At 39.3% G+C, this 20,456-nt stretch overlaps 1 long non-coding RNA gene across 1 annotated transcript; it reads left to right on the top strand.

Moving 5' to 3' along the window:
- Nucleotides 1-275: 275 nt before the first annotated feature.
- Nucleotides 276-12,489, top strand: LOC139180713 (uncharacterized). Its single transcript, XR_011564970.1, has 3 exons — nt 276-363; nt 512-706; nt 12,285-12,489. It is a non-coding gene; the product is annotated as an uncharacterized lncRNA (long non-coding RNA).
- The last annotated feature ends 7,967 nt before the right edge of the window (nt 12,490-20,456 follow it).

Below are 20,456 nucleotides of genomic sequence, written 5' to 3' on the forward strand. Positions count from 1 at the left end.
TTTATGGTATAAAGGCTGCTGGAGGCTGATAGTTTACATCACAAGAGGGTAATGACTCCATTGATGCTTTTAAGAAAACACTAGAATACCTTCCTTACAAACTTATTGGTAAGGTTATAAGTTGGTTGTAAGTTGGGTAACAAAATATTATTACCAACTGTGAAGGAAATAGCGAATTTCTATGACACCAGCAGATGACTGTAGGTCCAATTCATGACATCACAGAGGTTTCATTTACTAATTTAATGGTTACCTGGTAACTGCAGACAGGCTGTGGAGTCTCAACCTGGTTTTATCTCTTCTCCTCGATAACAAAAGGTTGCTATTGGGGACTGTTGTTTCAAGACCCTCTCAGCTTACAGAGTAAGGGAGTCTATGTGTGCACACTAACCCCTCTTACATATACACATATCTGTAACTATCTGCATAGATTGTGCTAGAGGGGGTCATAGTGATGCCTTGAATTCTAGTCCATTCCCACATGGATCATTCTAGCCTCTTACTGTTGCAGGAAAGGAGGACCCCTTCCAGGGTCTGAGAGTGGTCTCTTGTCTAACACTTGGAAATGGATTATCAGAGAAGACACCCGTGCTGACAAAGCAGGAACTATCAGCAAAGGGCGCCCAGATGGAGAACAGCAGCGTGAGGGAGCCCAGAAGGACTGCTCTGCCATGTGGCTTGCAGTCTCAGGTTTTATGATAATGGGGTGAGTTTCTGGGTTGTCTTTGGCCAATCATTCTGACTCAGGGTCTTTCCTGGTGGCACTCAGCCAACATAGATTCCATCAAGATGAGGAGGATTCAGGGAGGTTAGTAGGAAATAGGGACTGGAGTCTCCTCTCTCCTTTTGACCTTCCGTGAATTTTCCTGGTGGGTGGTAGCTTATCAGTTCTGCCTTGCTTATCAGGACCTCCTGCTGTAAGATAGAAAACTCATGTAAGTGGCTACTATGGTGCCTGGCCAGGAACGCTGGTTTTTGTCAGTGGTTCCCCTATTATTGTTCTCTGGTGGCTCAGATGGTAAAGAATATGCCTACAATGCAGGAGACACCAGTTTGATCCCTGGGTCAGGATGATTCCCTGGAGGAGGAAATGGCAACCCCCTCCTCCTCCCCAGTATCCATGCCTGGAGAATTCCATAAACAGAGGAGCCCAGCAGGCTACAGTCTGTGGGGTTGCAAAGAGTCAGACATGACTGAGCGACTAACACTTTCACTTTCCCCTGTTATTAATATTACTTAATATTATCCTTGCTTATCAGCAGAGACATTACTTTGCCAACAAAGGTTCGTCTAGTCAAGGCTATGGTTTTTCCTGTGGTCATGTATGGATGTGAGAGTTGGACCGTGAAGAAGGCTAAGCACCGAAGAATTGATGCTTTTGAACTGTGGTGTTGGAGAAGACTCTTGAAAGTCCCTTGGACTGCAAGGAGATCCAACCAGTCCATTCTGAAGGAGATCAGCCCTGGGATTTCTTTGGAAGGAATGATGCTAAAGCTGAAACTCCAGTACTTTGGCCACCTCATATGAAGAGTTGACTTATTGGAAAAGACTCTGATGCTGGGAGGGATTGGGGGCAGGAGGAGAAGGGGACGACAGAGGATAAGATGGCTGGATGGCATCACTGACTCGATGGACATGAGTCTCAGTGAACTCCGGGAGTTGGTGATGGACAGGGAGGCCTGGCATGCTGCGATTCATGGGACCGCAAAGAGTTGGACACGACTGAGCGACTGATCTGATCTGATTTATAAGTAACCTCTACTTCATCAGTGAGTAACCTGGCTCTTACCATCTGCTATCATTTTAATTGTTCAGTTCAAATGCAGATGTATGGCAGTATCAGAACTGTTCATCTGGACCCCTGAGGGAACATCTTTATCAACTGGACAAGAATGCTTATGTAGTCTCTGTTGACTTTAATCTTACAGACACCATTTCCAGTTACATAGGTCAGCACCTTTTCCCTCATCTCCTTCAGCAAGGTGTTCCATGTATTCATAATAAAGTTAGGTTGTTTTGTCAGGTTCTGTATTCCATCCTGATATCCTATGACCTCCTTCATGAATTTCTAAAATATTTACATACATTGAGGCTCACTCTTTTTTAAAAAAAGTTAAGAGTTACATTTTATTCGGTGGAAATTTTTAGGACTGCAAGCCTGGGCTTGGCGTCTCAAGTAGCCCTGAGAAACTGCTCTGGTATGTACAGGTGGTGGGGGCTGAGGGAGCTGGGGGCCACTAGAATATATAGGAGTTTTGCAACAAAGCAAATAATATCTCATTTTGTGGATATACCATAGTTTGTTTATTCATTTACCTATCGAAAGACATAATTGTTGCTTTATTTCTTTCATATTATAGATAAAGCTGCTACAAACATTTATATGCAAACTTTTTTGTGTACATATATGTTCTGTATCCCAGCTTTATTGAGATATAATTGAAATGTCATATTGCATAAGTTTAAGGTGTAAAAGTGTTGATTTCATACACATATATATTGCAAAATGATCACCACCCTAATGTTACCTAACGCCTGCATCATATCACATTATCACCATTTCTTTTTGTAAAAAAAGATCCTAAATGTAAAAACATTTAGGATCTACTCTCTTGCTAACTTGCAAGTATATAATACAGTATTATTAGACATAATCACTATGCAGTACATTAGAGTCTCCAGAACTTATTCATCCTGTAAAAAGAAATTAGTACTCTGACCACCATCTTGATACGGAGCAGGACCCTATGGGGATCCTGAGCACAAAAGTCTTCCTGTGCCTCCCATTTCTTAGATTACAGGAAATAAGCTTCATTCAGCCTCCATGACCTTCCCTCAAGCAGTTGTTAAATTAGGGAAGGAAGGGGATTCCAGTCAAAGGAAAAACAGTCAAGAAAACAAATAGTGCAGTCTTGGGACAGGGTCTTGGTTCTCCATCAGGTGATACAAGAAATAATATCTCCCAGATGTTTTGCAAATACTGAAACCCACACCAGGTGGGAGAAGTAAACAGTTAACAACAAAACACTGCCCACAAGTATGCAGACCCCAGACCATTTGGAACCAGAACGTTGATGATGCTGATTTCTGATTACCTCACCACCAACCAATCAGAACAATGTCCACAAACCGACCACACCCTCTTTGAACCATATAAAAAATCTTCACACCCCTCTCCAGGTCAGGACACACAGTTTTGAGGGCTAATTCTTGTTGTGGGCCCCTTTCCCTGGCAACACAATAAAGCTATTCTTTTCTAGTTCACCCAAAACTGTCTCTGAGATTTAATTCAGTGTCAGGGTACAGAGGCTGGATTTATTCTCCCCCTTTGCCAGCTCTCACACCAGCCTAGCCCCTGCTAACTACCATTCTGGTCTCTGTTTCTGTAATTGGGCTTTTTAGGTTCTGTATATATGTGATATTCTACTTTGTCTTTCCCTGTGTGACTTATTTCACTTAGCCTTAACACTTCTTTCAAAGTTCATCCATACAGGATTTAAAATCAGTTGTGTGAAAAGCTAGAAGTGCATTGTCTGCATCTGGTGGCAAGACTGTTTATCTCGGAAATAAATTGCACACTGGACCCCACAGCAGCTATACAGTTTGCGTTCTTATCAGCAGTGATTGATAGTTCTTGTTGCTCCACATCTTTGCCAACTAGGATCGTTAGTTTGTTTGTTTGTTTGTTTGTTTTTCCCAAAACTCTAGCTATTTAGGTATGTACTAGATTCTCATTGTTTTAATTTGTAATTCCCTATGCAAAGAGTTGACTCATTGGAAAAGACTCCGATGCTGGGAGGGATTGGGGGCAGGAGGAAAAGGGGACAACAGAGGATGAGATGGCTGGATGGCATCACTGACTTGATGGACATGAGTTTGAATGAACTCTGGGAGTTGGTGATGGACACGGAGGCCTGGTGTGCTGTGATTCATGGGGTCGCAAAGAGTCGGACATGACTGAGCAACTGAACTGAACTGAACTGAATGACAAATGATGTTAAGAAGCTTTTCATATGCTTAATTTCTATCTGTATATTTTCTTTGGTGAAGTATCTGTCAAACTATTCCCCATTTTTTAATTGTTTTGTTAGTTTATTTTTTATTTATTTGTTTTAAAATTACTTCATATATTTTGAATGTCTTTTATCAAATGTGTGTTTTGTAAATATTTTCTCCCAGTTTGTGGCTTTCTTTCCATTTTCTTAATAGTGTCATTCTTAGAGTAGAAGGTTTTAATTATTATACAGTCCAACTTTCTATTCTTAGAAGAGTCATAGTTTTGATGTTACATCTAACAACTCACTACCAAATCTAAGGCAACTTAAGTTTTCTCCTGTTAGTTTTTTTTTTTTTTTTTTTAAGTTTTGTAGTTTTCACTTTGCATTTAGGTCTAAGATCTATTTTCAGTTAATATTGGGAAATGTGTAAAGTTTGTTCTAAGTTCTTTTTTTTTTTCTTTTTTGCAAATGGATGTTCAATTATCCCAGCACTGCTGGATGAAAGACTATCCTTTCTTCATTCAATTGCCTTTGTGTTTTTGTTAAAGATAAATTGACTATATTTTTTAATATAGTCAACTTTTGGGGGGCCTCTCTTCTATCCCATTAATCCACATGCCCCTTTTTTTTTTCTGATGCCATACTATCTTGAGTATAGTATTTTTGTAGTAAGTCTTGGAAATAGATAATATGAACCCTTCATCTTTGTTTTTCTCTTGCAGTATCTGTTGGGCTGTTCTAAATCTTGTGCCTTTCCACATAAATTTTAGAAACAGGTTGCCAATATCTGAACAATATATTATTGGGATTTTCATTAAAATTTTGTTGAATATAGAGTTGGAAAAAGTTGGCATCTTAACAATATTAAAACTTTCCAATCCATGAACATGGAATATCTCTCCACGTTTTTAGATCTTCTTTGATTTTTTCATTATAATTTTATAATTTCCTGCATATAGACCTTGTATTAAATATAGGCTTAAGTATTTCATGGCTTTATTTTTATTGTAATGTTAATGTTTTGTTTTTATTCAAATTTCAATAGCTAATTGTCAGTATATAGGAAATAAATTGACTTTCATATGTTAAACTTGTATTCTGCAACCTTATTTTCCATGTATGTTTATAAGTTCCAGGAGTTGCTTTTTGTTTCTGCTTTGGAATTTTCTACATAGAAAATCATGTCAGTTTTATTTCTTCCTTTCCAATCTTTCTGTCTCCTTTTTTGTCTAATTGCACTAGCTAGAAATTCCAGTATATTAATAAATATAAATAGAGTGGACATCTTTGCCTTGATCTTGATCTTAGGGGAAAAGTGTCCAACTGATGTGATAAAATGAATTTTTCTTCTTAAGCTAGTTGATACATTGGATGACATTGATTAAATTTCAAATGAAGAATGAGCCTTGCATCCCTGGATTTAATTCAACTTAACGTTGTCTATTATTTATTTTGTATATTGTTAAACTTAATTTGCTGTTATTGTGTTGAGGACTTGTACATTTCTATTCATGAGTAATATTGCTGTGTGGTCTTCCTTTCTTATAATGTCTTCATCCATTTGGGCATTAAGGTAATACTGGTCTTGTAAAATGAGTTAGGAAGTGTATCTTCTGTATTTTCTGGCAGATATTATTGAGAGTTGATGTAGTTTTTTGTTTGAATGTTTGGTATAATTCATTAGTACTTTCTTCTTTTTTGAAGAATTGTGTTTCTATTTTTAAAAAGTTCTTATTCAATTTCTTTACTGGCTATAGACATATTATGATCATTTACTTTTCTTTCTGTGAGTTTTGATTGTATCTTTCAATACATTTCTCCATTTGATTAAAGTTATCAAATTCATAAAGTTGTCACATATGCATAAAGTTGTCATAATATTACCTTATTATCCCTATAATGTCCATGAGATCAATAGTAATATCTCATTTTTCATTTTTAGTATTAATAACTTGTGTCCAGCTAGTGGTCCATCAATACTATTGATATTTTGAAAGAATTCATCCTTTGGTTTCCTTGTTTTCCTCTATTGATTTCCTGTTTTCAATGTCATTGATTTTTTTTTTTTAGGGTTGTGGCATCAATTCAATTACTATTGAAAGTCCTTGAAAAAGGCATATTTTGTGTGAACCATGCTGGGGTTCAGAATGATGATTTTCATTTGCAAATTTAGTTTTTGTTTTTGTCAAAGATCTGTAGATAACACATTTTTAATAAACATGTATTTCAACAAAATTTATGTTCAAACATGGAACATTATAAAAAGACTATATACTAGGCCACAAAAATTTCTTCACCCAAAAACAAAAATTGAGATTATCTTCAATGGCCATAACAGAATTAGTAATAACACAGTTTAAGATATAACAATATGGTAAAGTAATTAGCCTCCAATTAAAATAAATAAATTTTTAAAATATATTAAAAAAAGAAATAACAAGAGAAAACTATATAAATTTTATTTTTTATTTATTTTTTTTTCAGATGACAAGTAATTTTTTATTTCTCTTATATAAAATTTTTTCTTGAGGCTTTCTTTTTTTTTTAATTAATTTTATTTTGTTTTTAAACTTTACATAATTGTATTAGTTTTGCCAAATATCAAAATGAATCCACCACAGGTATACATATGTTCCCCATCCTGAACCCTCCTCCCTCCTGCCTCCCCATACCATCCCTCTGGGTCGTCCCAGTGCACCAGCCCCAAGCATCCAGTATCGTGCATCGAACCTGGACTGGCATCTCATTTCATACATGATATTTTACATGTTTCCATGCCATTCTCCCAAATCTTCCCACCCTCTCCCTCTCCCACAGAGTCCATAAGACTGTTCTATACATCAGTGTCTCTTTTGCTGTCTCGTACACCGGGTTATTGTTACCATCTTTCTAAATTCCATATATATGCGTTAGTATACTGTATTGGTGTTTTTCCTTCTGGCTTACTTCACTCTGTATAATAGGCTCCAGTTTCATCCACCTCATTAGAGTTGATTCAAATGTATTCTTTTTAATGGCTGAGTAATACTCTATTGTGTATATGTACCACAGCTTTCTTATCCATTCATCTGCTGATGGGCATCTAGGTTGCTTCCATGTCCTGACTATTATAAACAGTGCTGCGATGAACATTGGGGTACACGTGTCTCTTTCCCTTCTAGTTTCCTCAGTGTGTATGCCCAGCAGTGCGATTGCTGGATCATAAGGCAGTTCTATTTCCAGTTTTTTAAGGAATCTCCACACTGTTCTCCATAGTGGCTGTATTAGTTTGCATTCCCACCAACAGTGTAAGAGGGTTCCCTTTTCTCCACACCCTCTCCAGCATTTATTATTTGTAGACTTTTGGATCGCAGCCATTCTGACTGGTGTGAAATGGTACCTCATAGTGGTTTTGATTTGCATTTCTCTGATAATGAGTGATGTTGAACATCTTTTCATGTGTTTGTTAGCCATCTGTATGTCTTCTTTGGAGAAATGTCTATTTAGATCTTTGGCCCATTTTTTGATTGGGTCATTTATTTTTCTGGAGTTGAGCTGTAGGAGTTGCTTGTATATTTTTGAGATTAGTTGTTTGTCGGTTGCTTCATTTGCTATTATTTTCTCCCATTCTGAAGGCTGTCTTTTCACCTTGCTAATAGTTTCCTTTGATGTGCAGAAGCTTTTAAGGTTAATTAGGTCCCATTTGTTTATTTTTGCTTTTATTTCCAATATTCTGGGAGGTGGGTCATAGAGGATCCTGCTGTGATGAATGTCAGAGAGTGTTTTGCCTATGTTCTTCTCTAGGAGTTTTATAGTTTCTGGTCTTACGTTGAGATCTTTAATCCATTTTGAGTTTATTTTTGTGTATGGTGTTAGAAAGTGTTCTAGTTTCATTCTTTTACAAGTGGTTGACCAGATTTCCCAGCACCACTTGTTAAAGAGATTGTCTTTAATCCATTGTATATTCTTGCCTCCTTTGTCAAAGATAAGGTGTCCATATGTGCGTGCATTTATCTCTGGGCTTTCTATTTTGTTCCATTGATCTATATTTCTGTCTTTGTGCCAGTACCATACTGTCTTGATAACTGTGGCTTTGTAGTAGAGCCTGAAGTCAGGTAGGTTGATTCCTCCAGTTCCATTCGTCTTTCTCAAGATCGCTTTGGCTATTCGAGGTTTTTTGTATTTCCATACAAATTGTGAAATTATTTGTTCTAGCTCTGTGAAGAATACTGTTGGTAGCTTGATAGGGATTGCATTGAATCTATAAATTGCTTTGGGTAGTATACTCATTTTCACTATATTGATTCTTCCAATCCATGAACGTGGTATATTTCTCCATCTATTAGTGTCCTCTTTGATTTCTTTCACCAGTGTTTTATAGTTTTCTATATATAGGTCTTTAGTTTCTTTAGGTAGATATATTCCTAAGTATTTTATTCTTTCCATTGCAGTGGTGAATGGAATTGTTTCCTTAATTTCTCTTTCTGTTTTCTCATTATTAGTGTATAGGAATGCAAGGGATTTCTGTGTGTTGATTTTATATCCTGCAACTTTACTATAGTCATTGATTACTTCTAGTAATTTTCTGGTGGAGTCTTTAGGGTTTTCTAATTGATATCTTATCTTTGCTTTGCTTTGCTTGGTCTTAATTTGCTCCTTCTCTAGTTTCATAAGATGGAAGTTTGGGTTATCTATTTTGGATTTTTTTAAATTAATTTATTTCTGTTTATTTTTTTCTAGTGTGTATTCAATACTGTGTGTTTTTCTCTAAGCACTGCCTTTGATACATCCTAAAGATTTTGATAAGTTGTATTTTCATTTTCATTAAACTGTTTTAAAATTTCTCTTGAGGCATATTTATCCATTTGAAATTTAGAAGTGTGCTGTTGTTTTCTAAATATTTGCAGATTTTCTAGTTACCTTTCTGTTATTTGGGGCTTCCCTGATAGCTCAGTGGGTAAAGAATCCGCCTGCAATGCAGGAGACCCCAGTTTGATTCCTGGGCCAGGAAGATTCACTGGAAAAGGGATAAGCTACCCACTCCAGTATTCTTGGGCTTCCCTTGTGTCTTAGCTGGTAAAGAATCCACCTGCAATGAGGGAGACTTAGGTTCGATCCCTGGGTTGGGAAGATCCCCTGGAGAAGGGAAAGGCTACCTGCTCCAGTATTCTGGCTTGGTGAATTCCATGGACTATACAGTCCATGGGGTTGCAAAGAGTCAGACAGGACTGAATGACTTTCACTTTAACTTTCTGTTATTTATATCCCATTTAATTCCATTGTTGTCTAAGGATAACTTTTTCTAATTTCTACTCTTTAAAATAGTTTAAGATATGTTTTATGGTCTGGTCCAGAACATGGTCCACACCATCAGTAAATGTTCCATGAAAGCCTGAGAAGAATGTGTAGCTAGCAACTGTTATGTGGAGAATTCTATAAATATCAAATAACTCAAGTTGGTTGGTAGTACTCCTTAGATCAATTATATTTTTACTGATTTTCTGCATACTTAACATATCAATTACTGAAAGACAAATGAAACTCAGTATATTTCAAATATAGCCAGGAAAGTCACTCTATTTCTCATCTTTTCCCTATAAGAAAGGTAGCTTTATTCTCCCTTCTGATTTTCTTTAAGATTTCTCTCTGCCTTTGATTTTTCTCCTTGATTTTCCACTTCTAGGAATATGGTATTGTTAGACATGTTTTGTGGAGAAGGCAATGGCACCCCACTCCAGTACTCCTGCCTGGAAAATCCCATGGATGGAGGAGCCTGGAAGGCTGCAGTCCATGGGGTCGCTGAGGGTCAGACATGACTGAACGGCTTCACTTTCACTTTTCACTTTCATGCACTGGAGAAGGAAATGGCAACCCACTCCAGGGTTCTTGCCTGGAGAATCCCAGGGATGGGGGAGCCTGGTGGGCTGCCGTCTATGGGGTCACACAGAGTCGGACACGACTGAAGTGACTTAGCAGCAGCAGCAGCAGACATGTTTTGGGTATTTATTCCACTTTGGGTTCTTTGAGATCTTGGCTCTATGGTTTAGCATTTGTAATCAGGTTTGGAACATTCTCAGATATTGTTTCCCTGGAGAAGGAAATGGCAACCCACTCCAGTACTCTTGCCTAGAAAATCCCATGGACAGAGGAGCCTGGTGCAGGCTACTGTCCATGGGGTCACAAAGAGTCGGACACGACTGAGCAACTTCACTTTCACTTTTCAGATATTGTTGCTTTAAATATTCTTTCTTTTCCTTCTAGCATGCTAATTAAGTGTGTGTTACACTTTCTGAAATTTTCCCATGGTTCTTAATATTCTTTCTCTTTGCATTTTAGTTCAAGATGTTCTACTGACCTGTGTTCAAGATCATGAATTCTCTCTTCAGCTCTGCCCACTCTACTGATGAACCCATAAAAGACATTATTCTTTCTGTTATGGTGTTTTTCATTTCTAGCAATTCCTTTTGGGTATTTCTTCATGCTTTCCTCTCTCTGCTCACATCACCCATCTGTCAGGGATATGTACAATGTTTGTAAATGCCAGATGCTTCAGATTCTTCTGGTGTTCTAGTTTTTGTCTCCACTCTGAACATATGCTTCCCCAAGAAATCTTCCTCAGACAGAGTCTGTGTAAGGGATTTGCTGCAAGATTCATCTTAACCTGAAACAGGCTTTAATGTTCAGCCTATTCCAATGACATTTGGGGGACCTGGATTTAAAAAAACTGATCTAGTGGCCATAATACCCAAATTAGAAGCAGCCCAGTGAATAGATTACTTGGTTCCGAAAATTAAAACCTTTGTCTTTTTTTTCACTGTTAAACTGTAAGAACGTTTAACTTTGGCTGTTCATATTCTCATTTTAATACCTTTATAAAAACTGCTACTTTTAAAAACCAAAGTAAAAAAAAAAATCCCATAATATGATTGGGGGTAAAGAAAGGAGAATACAGAGATATACAATAGCAGAATTGTTTTAAAGTCTTCCAGACAATGAGCAACAGAAAGAAAATTTTCTTAAAGTTTTCTGAATGTCTTTAGGTAGGGTGTTTAAATTAATTCTCTCACCAATAATATACCAGAGGCAGTAGTAATTTATGATACATTGTATTAGACAGAAATAGTGAACTAGGAAACAGATTCCATTCATGTCCATTCACTCAACAAATATTTACCAAGTGATTTCTATTTGCCAGGCGTTGTGAAGTGCTGTTACTAACTCATCCTGTGAAATTATGCAAATAATTTTATTTTTTTTGAGTTTCAGTTCTATAACACAGAACAAGGAGAATTATATTTGCCCACAGCTCTTATTTTGAGGTTCAAATGAGCTAGTAATTGTGGATGTCATTTGAAAAACATATAACAGACTGTAGTTGTTATTTATTTACTTTATTTAAACTAAATACATTTTCTACACATTATAAATGTATGTGTGTAGACACATTGGTTTATGTGTATTCCATTCATTCTTATTTCCAAGTTTCCTTATATTATCTTTCCTCATGGGGAAAAAAAAAAAAAAAAAAAGCTCAGTCTTCCTAGTTAGGTTTTCTGATCCATCCTCTTAGAACTTCTGACTTAATTTCACAAAAGTAAATCTGTACCTAGATAAAATCTTGCTAGTGTCTAACATTTTAGATATGCAGATTTTACTGTCAGATTTTAGTGCAGATGGAAAAGGTGAGCCAAAGAAGTGACTAAGTCAAGGGAAGGACTTAAAGGATGTGACAAATCCATACAGCCACCTTCCTGTGAAAAGCACAGACCCTTGAGGTCTACGATTGATAACAATAACCTCAGGTCTTAGACCATACTGCTCCTACTTCTCTGAGCTATTTGTGGAGGGTACCAAGCTGCAGCCACCATCTCCTCCCCATGGCATTATTTCTTGGTTTACCGTAAAGGCATTACACAGAGAGACTGATTTGTCTATATCCACTTTCCTCACATGGAAAGAACTCTCCAGCCAGCGTTCTGTCCCTAATTTCCACCCATTATGCTTACTGGAGCAATACGCTATGCTGTCCAGAGTAGATAAAACCCGGAGACTCTCTCTGTATTATGCTCATCAAATGACTGAGATATAAATTAAGCTCTAAGCACAGCAAATGACTAGCTGCAATGTGCATTGGGTTATCATAATATACCAAATCTCTCTTTCTCCCAGAACCTCAGACATTCTGCACAGCTAGCTTCCTCAGAAGAAGTCAGATGATGTACTGCAGAGGGTATCTAAACTTTAAGAAAAAGTGTTTGCCTGACTTCCTGGAGGCTAGTAACAAATTCTGCTCTGTTTTCATTTCAGCTTTCCCCTTTGCACTGGAGCCCCTCTAGGGCATGTCTTAAATGTCATTCAGAAATTAAGAGCACCAGACCCGCTGGGTGAAAAGGAAGAATATTGAAGAAAGAAAAAAATAATGTGAAAAAAAGTCAACCCTTCTTAGAAACAGAAAAAGTAATTCGCCACTTAATTGTTATCCTAGAGAAAAAAAAATAAGAATTTTAAAATAAAGTCATTGGACAAAAACTATAGAATTTGTCGTGTAAAATAGTGAAATCTTGGGGAAAACAAACAAGAAATGGGTGACAGTGATAGATTATTTTTACAAAGTGTAAAGATCAGAAATACCATTCCCTTGATTTTTATTTGTCCTTCACATCATGTAATGAAACTATAGAAAAACAGATTGAACACCCCTGGTTCCAACCTTGATTTTGTCATTGTTGGAATTGGGGGCCCCTTGCTGTTGAGTTAAATTCTCTTTATTTTGCACTACAACAAGTACTAATTGAGGGAAAGAACAAATGGTATCTGGTTATGTCAGAGATAGAAGATGATTTATGGCAAAATTGGTATCAATTAGAATTAATTAGTAAAACGGCTTATTGATGATAATAGTAACAACATGCAGAGAAGGCAATGGCACCCCACTCCAGTACTCTTGCCTGGAAAATCCCATGGACGGAGGAGCCTGGTGGGCTACAGTCCATGGGGCCGCTAAGAGTCGGACACGACTGAGCGACTTCACTTTCACTTTTCACTTTCATGCATTGGAGAAGGAAATGGCAACCCACTCCAGTGTTCTTGCCTGGAGAATCCCAGGGACGGGGGAGCCTGGTGGGCTTCCATCTCTGGGGTTGCACAGAGTTGGACACGACTGACATGACAGCAGCAGCAGCAGTAACAACATGAAGTCATAGTTGACTTTTTTTCCCCTAAAAAATGATACACCAGAGGGAAGAAAGTATAACATCCTGTAGAGATAAAATTAATACCTTGAAGATGATGAATCTAAAATAATCCCCTTAGAATCCACATATGTGTGTTAACAATAAATGATATTTGGTTTTTCTCTACCTGACTTATTTCACTCTGTAGGACTCTAGGTCCATCTCCATCTCTACGAATGGTATTTTTGCAGGGTGGGAATAGAGACTCAGACATAGAGAACAGATGTGTGGATGGGGCTCAGGGCGAATGAATCAGGAGATTGGGATTGACCATATATACACTACTATGTGTAAAATAGATGGCTAGTGGGAACCTGCTCTAAAGCACAGGAAGCTCCGTTCAGTGCTCTGTCACGCCCTAGAGGGATGGGATGGGGCCGGGAGGTGGGAGGAAGGCACAAGACGGAGGCGATATATGTAGACATATAGACGATTCACTTTGTTGTAGAGCAGAGACTAGAATATTTTAAAGCAAATATATCCCAAGAAAAGAAAATCTTAAGAAACACCAAGAGAAATAAATAAATAAAGTAATCCCCTTAAAAATAGGTGAGTTTAAACAGCATAGTAGTTTGGGCTATTAGAAAGATATATTGAAAACTCTAAATCCATCCATCACAGCTGTGCTCACACTTTAACTCTGTGAGATCAATAGAAATGAAAGCGTTTCTCTCCACTATGCACATAGAGAAACGGAAACGAAGCTAAGAATCAAGACTGCATCTAGCTCTTCTGATTATCAGACTGCAGCTTTTTTTTTTTAATTTACATATATATATTATTGTCCTTGTTAAACATAGACACACACACACACACACACACACACACACATAAATGCACAGAAACCCAAAAGCACCTTTATTATTTGATACGATAATTCACATCCATGTGTAGACGATAGTGTCCCATTAACTAATGACCTTGAAGAAGCCTCTCCATCAGTCAGGGTACTCAACGATCAGTTTGGACTGAATAAACATAAATAAGATCTTTAATTAGGCTAGAGCCTTTAAAACAATGGAGGCAACAACAAACAACCATTCCAGGGTATTCACTGAGATAAATATTTTATGTGAGTTACGTCAATCCATTTTCATAAGGTTCCTGCGAGAAAGTGTTGTGATTCTTTCTATACAGATGAGAACAGTGATGTACAAAGAAATTAACTAGCATGTCACGGTGGTGGTTGTTTAGTCGCTTAGTTGCTTCTCTTTGTGACTCCATGGACTGCAGCCCACCAGTCTCCTACATTCACGGGATTTCCCAGGCAGGAATATTGGAATGGGTTGCCATTTCCTTCTCCAGGGGATCTTCCAGAGCCAGGGATCAAACCTACGTCTCCTGCATTGCAAGCGGATCCTTTACCATCTGAGCCCCTGGGTAAGCCCAGCACATCACAGTAGCATAGGTATTAAGTGCTGAACTGAGATTTGTGTCCATTTAGTTTTATGCCAGAACCGCTCTCTCAAATCCCACACTGCACTGCTGGGTCAGACCTGAGCTCTCCCACCTGAGCATTATGAATGCTTCCAGATACATACTCTTTGCATTAAAATAAGCCTCCTTGCAGGGTATTGGTCCTGAAAAAGGATGATGTATTTCTAGGAAACATTCTCCTACAGGAAACTGTGATACAGAGATTTTGAAAGGCAGTGTTGCTCTGGCTGAGGGCCAATTATTGTGTGTCTTTCACTTAGAAATTATATATTTGCCTTTTAAAGTACTTTTAACTGGACAGAAGCACACAGATCAAAAGCATGCTGTTAGAGGTAAGGATTTAATTACAGATGCTGGCTTCACATGCTGGTGCAGGCAGGAGCTATTCAAAAGGGACTCAAACCCCGAAGCCTGGGAGCTGACCTCCAGCTCCAGCTGCGGTTAAAATCACCGTTTTACAGAAAAGGCCAATAGCGGGACTCCAGTCACTCTGTACATCCTTCAGATAAACCTCTGTTGGTTCAAACCACACCAATGTAATTTAAGAAATATGTGGAGAAAAGAGAAAGATGAGATAGAAGTGGTGAGTCTAAGTTCCTCCCTTAGAGTCACTAGAACAAGCATTCCAAAGGCCCCAGAAAGGGCACTTCATTACCCACAGTTTGCATTTTGGTGGGGTGGGAGTTTATTAGGCAGCAGTGTTCTCAGAGCCCTCAAGATACCTACCAGCATTCTGGCTTTGTGAGTATTTGTTCTCCCTTGATTGAAGTTATCCAAACAGAAGTGAGAGAGTTCACATTCTAAACTTAAGCTCCAAAAGACCTTGACACATTTTGCTCCATGTCTGAGTAAAGAAGCTCTTGATACTGAAAAATGTAAATTATTTTTGGACTTCCCTGGTGGCTCAGACAGTAGAGAGTCTGCCTGCAAATTCAGGAGATGTGGGTTCGATCCCTGAGTTGGGAAGATCCCTTGGAGAAGGGAATGGCAACCCACTCCAGTATTCTTTCCTGGAGAATTTCACGGACAGAGGAGACTGGCTGGCCACACAGTGCATGGAGTCTCAAGAGCTGGATAAGATGTGGGTACTGAACAACAACAAAATTAAAGTAAAATCAAAATTGAAAGGAGCTTTCAGTGGAAATTCATCAGTTTTATCCCTGAATTTATTCACACGTCCTTTCAGTATCAGAGTTACATATTTCCACCACACCTAGTCTTGTTTCAGGCTCTGGAATTAGAAATTTCCACAGGTGAGGGAACTTCTCTGAGAGATCTGGCGGCCTTGAAGTTGACCTTGTGTGAGATTTCAACCATATAGCTGAAGATGGATTGATAAATCCTAATTAGATGAGACCAATAGGGAGAAGATGGGATGAGAACCATCTGTGTGATTTAGGATTGGTGTAAGCACTTGAAAGGAGCTGGTTCTAGTTCCCAATAATACACCCAGTGAGATAAACAAAACTGTGTATGGAGAAGGCATAAAATGCATAAAAGTGATCCAACAGCAAAGGGATGCCTGAGAACAGGGAAAACTACTTCAGTTTCCAGAATCCAAGTTCCTGGACTCGGTTCAGAAGTATGACTCTTATTTTCAGCCTGGGGGCTATCACCCAGGCAGGAGGAGTCAACAGAGTAACTGGCAGCCTGGCATTTGATCAGCTGAGTTGCTTCGTGTGTGGAGTAGGTAAAAGATACAGATAGAGTCCTACACAACAGAATGCACTGCTGCTGCTGAGGAATGATGTCTTCTGGCAATTCAGGGCCCCACGAACCATACAGAGGCAGGTCCCTCGACATTCTACTCTGTAAAGCTTCCTGTTTTTGCTCATATTCCATCCTTTTAATTGTCCTCACGTGGAAGTGCACTCGTGGCGCATTTTGCTACTGACATTAAGTCACATTTCTGAAACAGGGGATAAGAGAGTGACGTGACATACGCGTGCTAAGTCGCTTCAGTCATGTCTGACTCTGTGACTTTATCAACCATAGCCCCCAAGGCTGCTCTGTCCATGGGATTCTCCAGGCAAGAATACTGGAGTGGCTTGCCATTCCCTCCTTCAGAGGATCTTCCCCACCCAGTGATTGAACCTGCCTCTCTTAAGTCTCCTGCATCAGCAGGTGGGTTCTTTCCCACTAGCACCACCTGGGGAGCCCAGTGTGAGATGGGGCTCACGCAATTTTAGTTGCTTCTTCATCTATTTCTTGTTCTTCATTTCTCTTTATTAATTAACCAATAAGAAACCATTGAGCAATTTTCAGCAAGGGGATAATAGAATCAGATTCATGTTTGATGTGGGATATGGACATCAGATGGAGAAGGAAATGGCAACCCACTCCAGTATTCTTGCCTGGAAATCCCATGGACAGAGGAGCCTGACGGGCTACAGTCCGTAGGGTTGCACAGAGTTGAACACGACTGAAGCATGCATGTGTGGAGATCAGAGGGGTGAGGATGACAGGTGTGTTGAAGACAATTACTCTTAAAGCTTTTGGTATTAATGGCTGAATGGATGGTGATGCTCCTGACTGACGTAGGAAACCCTGGAGGAAGAAACCATGCATCGGGGGCCCCCAGCTTGATATTCCCATCAACACTGGAGAGCTCTTATGTCTCCCAAGTGTATACATCAGCCAGATAATAATATGGTCAATTTGAGAACACAAGAAGAGTCAGAGCTAGAAACAGAAATTTGAGTCATCAGCATAGAGGTGTAAGTGAAGTTATGGACACAAAGAAGAATATGCTGAGAAATCTGATATGGGGAAGTTCTAAGCACAGGAAACAAGACAATTCTGTGGCAAAGAGCTGAAGTTCTGAGGCCAGAAGGTCTTTGTCTAAATTCTGACTCCTTCATACAGTAGCTGGGTGATCTCAACCTCTTAGTACCTCTCTGTTCCTCATTAGCAAAAATGGAGCTAATAACACTTATCCCCCAGGGCTCTGTGAGGATTAAATGAAGTAACACAGGTATACTTCTAAGAATAGTGCCCGTCCCCTAATAAGCACTGACCAAATGTTAGTTGCTTCTTTTACTGCGTCTTCTTGATTAGCATTATTATTTATTATCATCATCAATATTATCAGTATTAGGCAATTGAAAGTAAGACTGCAAAGGAGATATGTTTAACACAGAGATGGAAGCGATCAAATTGAGAAACAGTTGAAAAGAGAAGAGAGAGGAAGAATGAGGTCTTCTAAAAAGAAAGGAATAACTGGGCTCCAGAGCTTAGCTCAAGGTACTGGCCTCGGGTAGGAGGCAAGATATCTCCTCCCCTGTACCAGGAGGGGAGTGAAGTGAAGAGAAAGTGCTGTCATGTCCCAACTCTTTGCGATCCCATGGACTACAGCCCGCCAGGCTCTTCTGTCCATGGAATTCTCCAGGCAAGAATATTAGAGTGGGTAGCCATTCCCTTCTTCAGGGGATCTTCCTGACCCAGGGGCTGAACCTGGGTCTCCTGCATTGCAGGCAGATTCTTTACAGTCTGAGCCACCAGGGAAGCCCTAGGGGAAAGGAAGGACACAGAGGGAGCTCTCATCTGATAGCTTCTAGGCTCTTGTTTTTTTCAAACGTGAGAGTGAAATCGTCTCCTGAAAAAGAAGATCATCCGTGTTTATGTGTGTATGTGAGTGTGTGTGTACGTGCATGTGTGTGTGTAGGCAGGGGGAACAGGGAGGGAGGGGAAGATGTGGGTTGGGGGAGTGGCCAAGCCAGCCAAGCCTTTTAGGAACATGGAGACAGCCTGAAGGGTCAGGATGCAGGGAGGATGTGTGGACTTGGTGAAGTGTAACAGGAGCCTTGGCAATTCTGCAGGGCCACTTGAGGTGGGAAAGAATGAGTTTAAAGCTGAAGCAATGTGTTTTCTCTTACAGCTTCTTCTATCACATCTTGGTTTCAAGCTCAAACATAGTGGATGTTTGCATTCATTGGAGTTCGTGTTTTAACAAATAGGAATAATTAGTTAATAGGAGGGAAATAGGGGATTTCTAGTACTATTGAAATGATGGATGAGTGCAAGTTGGAAGAGGAGGAATGCGAAAGAATAAATGGGTGATGGTCAGAATGGCCATCATCAAAACGTCTACAAACAATAAGTGCTGGAGGGGGTGTGGAAAAAAGATACAAACAGGTACAGCCACTATGGAGAACAGTGTGGAGATTCCTTAAAAACTGAGAACAGAACTGCCATCTGACCCAGCAACCCCACTGCTGGGCACACACCCGAGGAAACCAGGAATGAAAGAGACACAGGCCCCCCAGTGTTCCCTGCAGCACTATTTGCAACAGCCGGGACAGGAAAGCAACCTAGGTGTCCACTGGCAGATGAATGGATAAAGAAGATGTGGCACAAAGACACAGCAGAATATTACTCAGCTATGGAAAGGAATGCATTTGAGTCAGTTCTAAGGAGGTGGATGAACCTGGAGCCTATGACATAGAGGGAAGTAGGTCAGAAAGAGAAAGACAAATACTGTGTATTAACGCATATGTAAGGATTTAGAAAGATGGTGCTGACGATCCTACAAGCAGGACAGCAATGGAGACGCAGGCATAAATTACAGAGTTTTGGACTCAGAGGGAGAAGGTGAGGGTGGGATGATTTGAGAGAATAGCGTTGAAACAGGTACATTACCACATGCAAAACAGATGACCAGCGCATGAAACAGGGCACCCAAAGCCCGTGCTCTGGGACAACCCAGAGGGATGGGGTGGGGAGGGAAGTGGAAGGGGGGATTAGGATATGGCAGGGGGACACATGTATACCCATGGCCAATTCATGTTGGTGTACGGCCAAAAAACCACCATGATATTGTAAAGTAATTATCCTCCAATTAAAATAAATAAATTTTTTAAATGGATAATAACCTAAAATAAATAAATGGGTGAGATCAAAGAGAAGGGCCCTGATGAAGTCCAGCAGTAACTCAATGAGATTACACCCATGAACAGAGAGCTGCACGACGGGCAGGCTGGAGTGGCAGAGGACACCTGGATTCAAGCTTTTGGAGAGAAACCACCGCACTCAGACTGTCTCTCTCCAACAATCTGAATCTTCTCTCCGAGGACCCTGTCCACTGTTCTCACTGATGCTGAGGGCATCTCTATACCAATGAGCAAACCAAACAAAATGCTCTTTATAACCACTGAGCTCATCCAGATGTCGTGTGACTGGTCACCTTTCTTTCTTGCTGTCAAACTACTAAATGGATGAGTCATACAAGCTGCTCTCATCTCTCTTTTCTTTCTTTGCCTCAGGAATCTTATTTCTATCCCCAGCCTTACAGAAACTCCATTCCCCCAATGTTACTGATTTTCTCTACCAAATCCAATAAGACTTTCCCAATAATCATCTTCCTTGAAGAAAAGTGTTTTGAGAAACAAAAAGTAAAGAGGATATTTCAGGTGGAAACCCAGCTTTAAAATAAAGGCAAGTATCCTGCCTGGGTTTTCCTCTAAGAATTTTAGAGTATCAGGTTTTATATTTAGGTCTCCAATCCATAAAAAAAAATAAAATAATGCCATTTTCAGCAACATGGGTGGATCTGGAGATTATCATAGTAGGTAAAGTAAGTCAGACAGAGAAAGACATATCACAGGACATCCCTTATCTGTGGAATTAAAAAAAAAAATGATACAAACAAATTTATTTATAAAACAGACTCGCAGACTTAGAGAATGAATTTATTATTACCAAAGGGAAAAGATGGAGGGATGAATTGGGAGTTTGGGATGGACATATACACACTACCATATTTAAAATAGATAACCAATAAGGACCTACATATAGACAGTAATACTTCGCA

Source organism: Bos indicus, chromosome 29 (genome assembly GCF_029378745.1).
Source record: "Bos indicus isolate NIAB-ARS_2022 breed Sahiwal x Tharparkar chromosome 29, NIAB-ARS_B.indTharparkar_mat_pri_1.0, whole genome shotgun sequence".
Taxonomy (NCBI): domain Eukaryota; kingdom Metazoa; phylum Chordata; class Mammalia; order Artiodactyla; family Bovidae; genus Bos; species Bos indicus.